The 10,313-nt window shown below is 38.6% G+C and overlaps 1 protein-coding gene across 1 annotated transcript in view; it reads right to left on the reverse strand.

The window, feature by feature from the left end:
* The window catches only part of CCDC73 (coiled-coil domain containing 73), a 62,367-nt gene extending 61,015 nt beyond the window's left edge, over positions 1-1,352 (reverse strand). The window contains 1 exon segment of the mRNA XM_032690534.1: positions 1,307-1,352. The gene's annotated coding sequence lies outside the window, so the exon portion shown is untranslated.
* Positions 1,353-10,313: the final 8,961 nt, after the last annotated feature.

A 10,313-nucleotide genomic window follows, 5' to 3' on the forward strand; every position in this document is an offset into this window, starting at 1 on the left:
TTAAAAACGTTTAGAATCTTTGCTGACCAAATCATCATTAGTCACCACCAGTAATCTGAAACAACCTGGTTGGTGATATATCACCTTCCAAAGTTTCAGAGTTTAATAAAACTGTGGGGAAAGTACTGGATAAAGAACTGTTAGAACCCTCAGGTTTTCTTTGTCAAGAAGCAATCGGTCTTGTTTGGTTGTTTACTTTTACTAGTTGCCTAGAAGGTTTTTAGTTGCGTTTTTTCCTCTTTTTTCCTCTTTTTTTTTCCTCCACATTTCCAACTCTGTTTCAATATGTTAATGAAAGTACTGTGAGGGAGTGCAGGTAAGTTAATTATTATAAATACAGTGATATGGTTAACATCTTCATCTGTCTTTCATACCCAGTTAATAAACCAGCTAAGCTTGTTATATGGACACTTATCATATGATGCCAAAAAAAAAAAAAAAGAACAAAAAAGAAGGAAAGCTGAGAAGACCAAACTGATGACCCAGAAAGCATATGGGAAGTCCCTCTGAGAGTGTTTTTTATTCAATCAGCAATACTTCATGTTGATGTGATAGTAAGTGTTTCAAGCAATTATTGCGGTGCTCCAATTCAGGTTTTTTAGATCATAACCCAGTAAAGATCACTCCCATCAAATACAGAGGTCTAGGAAACACAACTTGAAGAGTTATGTTTGTCAGTTCTTCCAGAGTCTGTATTAGTTACCTGTTTGGATTCTGGATGAAATTTAGGAGATTGGAGTGCTTCTTCAAGTACTGCGTTGCTTGGAACATGGAATTTTCCTACCACTGAACAAGAGGTTGCCTTCAGTAATTTGTGAATTCTTTTGATGAAAATACCTAAGCTTTCACAAGCTAGCCAGCCAGGCACATCCCAAAATGGGTGATTTAAAATTTTCATATCATATAAGTTTGTTAGTAGGGCTAACACAGAAATACATTACCAGGATCCTTACTTTCTAATCAAAAATAGTTATTTATTATATTGCGTCTGTCTTTTATAGGACAATACTATGGTAAGACACAGATAAAACTGAAGGTGTTTTCAACCACAAGTAAAAATACTATTAAGAAACTAGGAAAAAAAAGGTAACTCATTTCAGTTCAAATTAAAAGAGGAAACTATATGAGCTGCACTCTAATTAAGACTGCAAAATTGTTCTCTACTTATAACATGTTTGTATGTGGGATTAAATTCTCCTTCTCCCTAACCTTTCAATCTAATATTTTTCTAATATTTAATCAGCATCCCGTTAGCTATTAGTATAGGGGCATTAGCTGTGAAGGTATTAACAGAACATGGAATTACCCAAATTTTAACAGGCACAGGAAAAAGCCAGAGGCGTTTTAGCGAGACGAAAAGCCGCTTCTGCCCGTTTTAAACACCATGCTGCCACCTAGTCGACAACCTACCGAACTGTGCCGTCCTCGGTGCACCGAAATCGCAGCTAAAGCCACGGAACAAAAATCGAAGCGTTTCCCAAAGGCACGTTTGTGCAAGGACTAAGGTTTCAGAAGCAATGAGAGCCCAATTGACCTCCCCGGCCAGCAGCAGCACTCCGCCAGCACAAAGCAGGCAGAACTGCAGCTTTCAGAGCTCATTCACATGCGATTCACTGCAGAAAAATATGGATTTGTTCAGGTAGCACTCCCATGTGGCAGCTGCTAATTGCTCGTGGTTGTAGTCGTGAAACATCTACACCAAGTGTAGAACAAGGAAATAAATAGACACGGTACCATCAATTAAGGATCAGTCCAAAAAATATAATAGAACGTTTAAAATATTCTTGCTGAGGAATGAGAAACCATGCCCATAGATGAGAAATATAAAGACCTGTGAAATTTAGTTTTATCAATTAGGGGAGGCTGACTGCATCACTCAGAACCACACTGAGCTGTGGAGAGTTTCTTACATGACAGTCTCATTAAGGGGAATAAATTGCTCTCTTGCCTAAATCTAATCCAAAAGATTAGGGACACAGAAGCAGAAGGAGTAATGATCTCCTATGTCAGCAAGTCACTCACTGCTGATATGTAACCTCTTTCCAACATTTTGGAAGTATCTATGTTATATCCAGAAAAATTATTTCCCTGAAGCTGGTTTGTTTCTTTTTATTTCTTCCCTCTTCCTTTAAAGGTGTCTGACAAGAAGTACCACTTTTTCCTCTACAAACCATTCCTCAACTAATTAAATATTAAATATTTTGGTATCTCTATGGCAAAGCTTCAAAAGGAACTCAATTATTATCTCAGTGGGCATACATATGAAAATCGTTTATTGCTGCCTGAGCATCATAGATAATGTTAATACTAGTGACCAAAAAAAATCCTCTCTCATCATAGGAACGACTCCCTAATTCTATATCTAGCTCTCGTTTAGAGTAAGGACATCTCTGCAGCACCGGGTTTGGAACAGCTCCCACAGGAGGTCAGAAACGGCAGGAGAAGGCAAGGAACAGCCTTGTAACCAGAACACAAAGTTTTATATCTCCTCCTCACGCCACAGCGCCCCCAAAACTCCAGAACAACAGAGACTGCAGAAAGCAGGCAGGGATTCTCCTCCCTCTTTGGGTACCCAAGCTAATACACCATCAAGGGGTACAGCACTTTTGCAGGACAGAATGCATGAGCTTTCTGTAAAGAGCATTAGAAGACCACAGTTACATGACATAGTGATAAAAAACTTGAATTCAAAAGACGTAGGAAACCAAAAAACAGTAACACTTTAAAGATGACATAAACATACTGAACACAGTACCTTTTTTCCTGTTAGCCTTTACCATGAACATGAGGCACACGACTGAGATCTTACTCAAAACACTCAGTAAATGTGGATGTTTTACATATTTGTAGAAATTCTTGAGTGAATGACAAATTTAAATTTTCCTACTGAGAAAAATTTTGCAGCTCGAAGCACTCTCCTGTTGGCTACACGCTATTTTTTCAGCTAAAAAAACACATTACCATGGTTATGGCAACTGGCACTGGGGCATCCAAGGAAACTAAACCAGAAAGGGCACCAGGGTTTCAAACCAGGGCTGGAACATGGGGGAAACCAGGCACAAGCAATGAATGGAATGAGCATCAAGTGAAAGAGAGGTTCGCAGGGAAAGCAGGAGAAACTTTTCCTTACTTTCTGGTCCGTCTGGATTCAGAACAGCCTTGGAACAGGTGCTGACAGAGATGTTAATGCAATTAACGCGCTAATGGAGTTTCCTCACAGACCTGTGGCAGCACAAAACTTTTCATATGCCACGAATCAAGCAGCCTGACTAGATCAAACAAGTATTTCCAGACTTTGGAATGGGCGCTGCATAAACAATCATACAAAAGCAAGAGGACTAAGCCCTACGTACTAAAAATAAGGAAAGAGACACCGCTCTCTCCAGGATGGGCCCAAGAGCGTGGCGGCTTCCTGTGCTCAGCTGGAAAACTGCCTTTTTAAAAAAACAAGCCAAACCACACACACACACACACACACCTTGTTTCGCCCAATTTCACCGGGGTAGAGGTTCCAGCAGGAACAGCACCGACACCTTACCCAGCTCTGCAGGGCAGCAGCCGCGGCTCCAGGGCAGAAACGGGGCCGCGCCCCCTTAGGGGGCCGGAGGAGCACGGGCAGAGGCAGCAACGCGCCCGTAACGCAGCTAATTTCACTTTGCTCCCACCACACAAGAACAGAACACTTCACCCTTTCCCCTCTGAAGTGTAAATCTCCCTGGAAACGAGCTGTTATTTCCAAGCACCCGCCCCCTTCCCAGGCCCGACCGCGGCCGCCCTCACGGCCAAGGTGCCCTGAGGGAGCGCAAGGGAGGTGGGACAGTGACAGGGCTGGAAGGCTTGGGGAGAACACCATGAGGGCAAAAAGGCTTTGGGGCTGACACCATGAGGGCAGAAGGGCTTTGGGGCTGACACCGTGAGGGCAGAAAGGCTTTGGGGCTGACACCGTGAGGGCAAAAAGGCTTTGGTGTGACACCATGAGGGCAAAAAGGCTTTGGGGCTGACACCATGAGGGCAGAAAGGCTTGGGACAGACACCGTGAGGGTAGAAAGGCTTTGGGGTGACACCATGAGGGCAAAAAGGCTTTGGGCTGACATCGTGAGGGTAGAAAGGCTTGGGACAGACACAGTGAGGGCAGAAAGGCTTTGGGCTGACACTGTGAGGGTGGAAAGGCTTTGGGGCAGACGTTGTGAGGGGAAAAGGGCTTGGGGCAGACACCCTCAGGGTAGAAGGGCTCTGTGCTGGGCACGCTCATAATGTAGTAAAGCACAGAAATACAGTTAATATACCCCAAATCCTTTGCTCTCTGCTGACACCATGTAAATTCACTTTAAAGTGAAAGGGTTTGTCTATCACAAATGGACTTTACAGATGTATTACAACAAAAATCTTCAGCTACCACACACAAGGCTTCAGCTGGTGGAGCAGCTGAGCAGTGGGTTGGTTGAGAATGTTTTTTCCCCATAGGTCATGGCTTTTTTGAGTATTACTGGATGACTACTGGAAATACACTACTGGAATATATTATCTGTTCAGGAAGATCTGCCAGTGAATCCTCACTTTTCAATGAAATTGATCTTTTATTACACAAATACTTAGTTGGACTGAAGAATCTAATCAACCCTCCTCTCTCACTGACTTCAAGATAAATAGAACCAAATAACACAAGCATAACGCATTAAATACAACTGACTTATTTAAAGATCAGATAATATAAAATCCTTATCCAACTCTGCTTTGTAATATTCATACAAAATGCTAAGAGAATTAAAACTGTAAATACTATGTCCAGCACTATATATGAAATACCACAACATTTTAAAGTTTTATTAAGAACAGTTTCAAAATTGTACACTGTTAGTTCTTACTTACGTGGCAACCATGGTGTCATCTTGTGAATTTATCAACTAAGCAGTTCTCTGCCCAACTTAACATTCATCTTTATAATTGTCTTCATGTCATTAATTAATCAATGCTGAACTGCTGCATGGAAGAAGGCCTAGATATAAGAGGAAGAAAGGGGATACAAAGTCATACAAGTCAGGCAAAGTATAATAGGAGTACAATGTGCTATAATGAAAAGGTATGCAGCAACTTCTTTATCAAGGGTTTACATTTACCATGGAATGCAAGCTGAAGTCATCCAATAACTGGCTATTAGGATTCATTGCTTTTGCTTGATCAAACATGAAAGAGGCAAAAATAAATGGGATTAAGAACATGAGAAATAAATGGGTTTCCAGTAACCATTCCATTTCCTGGACAATAGGGAATAAAACTAACTTGCAGAAATGTATGTCCTGTCTTCAAAGAAAACAAAAAGCAAATTTGAAGATCCTCTCTATGCTAAAATTCAAATATAAATGTACAAAAAAGTTACTTGTTTTTAACTCAAGATTGTTTGCATTTCACCTGGATTACTGCCTTCAACAACATCATGAACTTCCACGAAAGCATCATTTCTGTATATTGCATGCTGTGTTTTCAAGAAAGTTCATAGCAAATAGTTATGTATATTTAGTGTTACAAACAAATCACATCTTATGGAAAAATAACATAGTCACTGTGGAATGAGTTGCCTTTTCCCCCTCCGAAATCCAATGATTTACTTGGCAAATCCAAAGATATTTCTTTGAAACAACGATACCTGGAAATGTAATATTTTCCAAAGTGCAAGTCAGAAAGCATTCTTCCGCCGAAGTTGGGAAATGGGTCATCTAGATCTACTGGGCAGGGACATAATTTGGACTGTCACCAGTAACACGAGACTTATTCCTGCCAAGGCCACAGCTGGAAGCTGTGTAAGGAACAGAGCAGAGGGCTGACCTTCCTACTGGAGTTTGTAGACAGTGCTACAAATGAAAACAGATCAGCACATATTGGCCAGGGCTGCTGCTGGAAGTCACGATGTTTGTGATTCAGCACAGCGCTCCAGTCTTCCAAATACATTTGGCAGTCTCGGTAGATTGACATACTAAGTGAACCTTTATCACTGCTCTGATGGTTTTCACCAGGAATTCCAAATGTTAATCGTGCAAAGGTATACTTGAAAAAAAGAAAAAATCTCTTTCTGAAGGAAAAACAAGCTAATTTTGAAATCTTCAGTGTCATCTCAAATCTGCATCCATCTATTGTAAATACCTGCTTTAGGTCATGTGCCCATATTTTAAGCACGGTCTATACTTGATAAGGAAACATGCCAATCACATGCTATGTTTCAATAAATGCCTTTCCTTTCTCAGCAGATGCTATTGCTAGATTTAACCCAAATTCAGTGAATTTATGCTTAAAACTGACAGTATCATTGTTAACATGAGATATTTCATAAAATAGTAATGTGACATTCATTTGGCAATTTTGGAATCCATCAAGTCATATTTTTAGAAAGTGATATTTGCAGTTATATCCATTTGTGTTGCACTGTTTAATTAGTTTTATAGTTCCTTATGTACAAACTTATCCCTCTGAGGTAATTTGAACATAGTACACTAAAGGAAAACATTAACTTTGTGTTTTCACTTTAGGTTGTTTTAAAATTAGAGCATGGATCCACAAATTCTTACAGAAAATGCAGTTGGTGTATACAATTGGTCAAATGGTGAAAGATGCCCAAGAGAGAAAATGGGAACAGTTCTCCTATTTACAAAAGTTTTGTGTTTACAAAACTTTACTGTCCCATTCATAACAATTTTTCTCTAACTCCTTAACATGATCAGACCAATGTATCTGGAAGGAAAATTCCATTCCAGATGGACTGCAGCAAGTGGACTGTTCTCCAGACTTTCACCTTTTTTTGTGTCAAGCTTTCAGAACCACAACAGAACATTTGTCCCCAAACACTTTTGATTTGTTCTTCCACGTTATTAACTATTGCATTTAGACCTCTGCTTCTTAATTCAGCATCAGCCTTTCTGTGATGGTTTATAACTAAGACAAGTTTACAAAACATAAATCTATAGAAGAAAATAGCAGAACACGTAGAGACTGAAATACTGTGAACAAGATCTACCAGAGACGTTAGAAGAACTAACCACTGGGATTAATTTGTTTGAAAATAGTTAATACTGCTGCATACAAATATCAAAACAATAACAGAGCAAAACCAGGAATACAGTCCTGAAAGACACAGTGCTCTTCTCATAGAGCACTCCTGTTGGAATCAATGGTTCTTTACAGATGATAAGGGTAACTGCTGAGACATAATGTTGCCCATGTTATAGAGGGAAAATTAAAGAAAATATTCTCTTAACGGAGAGAATAAATACTTATCTTTGAAGAAGAAAGTAAGATTCAAAAAGCCTTGCCTTCCTTTGGTTTGGCATACAGGGAAGGAGTTGTTTGTTGAGAATTTACCAGAGGGGGTTGACTTCAGCCTCTCTTCTCATTTTGCCTCTGCAGAACAGATTGTGTCTGCAGGTACCACAGTTACTCCCCTGCACTATCCCCTCACATCCACGACAGCCCAGATGAATAAAATTCATGTATTACAGCCTAGGCACACCTTTGTCTGGTGCAATGGACATTTGTGTTGTTATTTTCCCTTTTCTGTACGTCTGTAGCTCTTCCTACACTGTTTTGGTTACTTTTGCTCAAACCAGCGAGTGGGAAAAGGGGGGAAAAAAGGAGGGAAACTAATTTCTTTCCATCATCTCTCCATACCAAAAAAATTGTCTATGGACTCCTGTCTTTAGTTTTTAAATCCTTGTTGTTTCTATAGTCTCAAGTCTTTCCAAAAACCTTTATGTGTTAGATGATCTCAGAGCAGCTGTATTTTCATTGCTCCTTGCTCTGGAAATCTCCCCATTCTCTGAATTATGCCACATTCACACCAACCAACCAACCAACCAGTGATGGGTAATAAAGCTCCATTGTTCTGGCTGTTGCAGCAGCAATTCTGATCAACAAATCAATTAAATGTATACTTACCCTGTAGCTTTTTGCTATCAGTGATGCCATTCACAAGTTGTGTACACAATGAACTGCTTCACTGAACACTCACCATCAAAAAAAGATTAACCCTCAAAAATGTCTGCTCCAAGTGACAAGTTTCAAAACAAGTGGGTTTTTTTTTTAGTGTAAACTGCCTCCTTAAAGGAACATGAACATAATCTCATAGCTTTCTTACATTAAGGACATAAACTGCACTCACACTGTCAGCTGGTGCCTCTCTTGTGCAGGGAGTGTCATTTAATAAACAAATAAACAAAGCTGCTTATGTGTGTAAAATACAGTCTGTCTTAGGAACATAATTTCTAGTACTGTAACTCTGAACATCTCTCAAATACTCACGTCCAGTACCTTACAATAACATGTTGACCTGTTTTTCAATAATAAAACTCTGCTCAAACATATTTCTAGCCTTAAAAAATGGCATCAGATTAAAATAAAATTAAATAAAGGTAAGAAAGTATATTTCCTCTGTAATCAGCTCAAAGAAAGAGGATGACTTTTTATCATATAAAACCCCCCAAAGGTATATAAAGTCAGTCACAACATTTTTCTAGCATTTTTTAAAAAATGGGTATGGGGTATTTATATTATTATTAGTAGTAATAGTATTAAATTTATTTACTTTTTTGTTAAAAGAAGACCAAAACTAATAAGTACCATAACATTCAGGTGGTGCTTTGGTTGGAAACAGCACCAGACCTCAAATTAGCACGGACTGAAATCTGAAAGACTTAAAAAGACTGAAGTCTCCTTCAGTTTTGTTTTCCATGCTTGTGTTGCACAAAATAAGCTGGTGCAAGAGGCTGGGGGGAGGGGAAGAATCAGAGGCTCTTTGGCTGACTGGATGCGTTACATTAATTTCTTAATATGTGAAGGAGTGGATTACCCCTCTAACAGCAATGGGAAATTAGTTTCTTTATTTCTTCATTAGGACCGTGGGAGGGAAATTAATTTTCTACTCTGGTTTTCAAAATTAATTGAATATATCTTTATTAAAGTGATAAATATATACACATACTTTTTGGTTGAAAGAATTCTCTAAATTAATCCTAAACAGGCATTTCCAAAGCAGTTTGGTAGTTGTACGTGGTTACTTTTTTGTTGTTTCGTGTTGTGATGTTATCAAAAAAAATGAAAAAAAAAAAGCAATCATATAAACCCAATGTAATAAAGTTATCTATAGAAAAAAGTATCTGAAAACAGTTTTATAGAGTAATTTTTGTACCATTAAATAGCATATTGTTTAGCCTTCCTTTCTTCCTACTCAGTATTATTTTAGTACCTCTGTTATTGCAGCTTGTACTGTGTAGCTAAGTGTCTGTGCTTTCATACATATGCATCAAAAATGTCTTTTGGTTGCTCTAAGAAGAAACCATAGCTTTAAAAACCATCATGGACTTAGCTTGAAGAATGAAGCAAAGCACCTTGAGGTGTCATCATGTGTATATTGGTACTTAGAGGAATTTACAAAGCACCCAAAAGTACTCACTTCACTTCCTATGCCTTCACAGTTTTTATATCTGTTTTTGCTGTAAATCTATTTTGTATGGGGCACTTCCACCACTGCATCACAATATTCTTTTATTTTTAATTCTTTAATACTCTCTTGTGCAAAGTCAACAAGCTCAAAGCGAGCTTATGCCAGTAGGATTTTTCTAATTTAGGCTTCTCTTGCATAAATAGTATAATCATTTTATGTAACATCTTTCTTATCTAAAAAAAAAAATAAGTCATAAGCCTTTTCCTGGAGAACTTGGACACTTCAGCATTGGAAAAAAAAAAAACTACTGATGGCAATAATGATTCCACCACAGTGGAATCCAAGAGCTTATAATACAAGGAAAGTCAGATTTGTCAGTCCTTTAGAACCAGCAAGCCCTTCGTGCACTTTTGGCCTAGAGGCTCAAAGGAATAAGAAGATTCATAACAGATTCATAACAGAATCCTACAACTTAAATTTCCATTTCAAATGGACTAAACAGGGAACAAAATTTCTCATGCCTTGTTCAATGACAATTAGAAGTCCATGCTATCTCATGGGGCCTCTGCCTCCCTGCACAAATCAGTAAACATGGCCCAAACTGTATCAATAGAGACACAGGTTATTATAATTTCATCTTTTTTTTTTATTTTTAAACTCAATTGGCCAACTTTTCGACTTCTAGCATCTGTCACGTGAGCTACTGTATTATTCTTTTCTTAAAGAAAATCTAATAAATAAATCAGAAGGCATTTATTTCTGAAATTGCACTGCAGCTGCTACAAAACCAAACTAATTGTAAGAGAATAAAAAAACTGGAAAACAGTAAGTAGTTAAACAATGAGGGGAAATTACAGCTGATCTCCTTAGTAGAAGTTAATAGGAA

Source organism: Chiroxiphia lanceolata, chromosome 6 (assembly GCF_009829145.1).
Source record: "Chiroxiphia lanceolata isolate bChiLan1 chromosome 6, bChiLan1.pri, whole genome shotgun sequence".
Classification (NCBI taxonomy): Eukaryota; Metazoa; Chordata; class Aves; order Passeriformes; family Pipridae; genus Chiroxiphia; species Chiroxiphia lanceolata.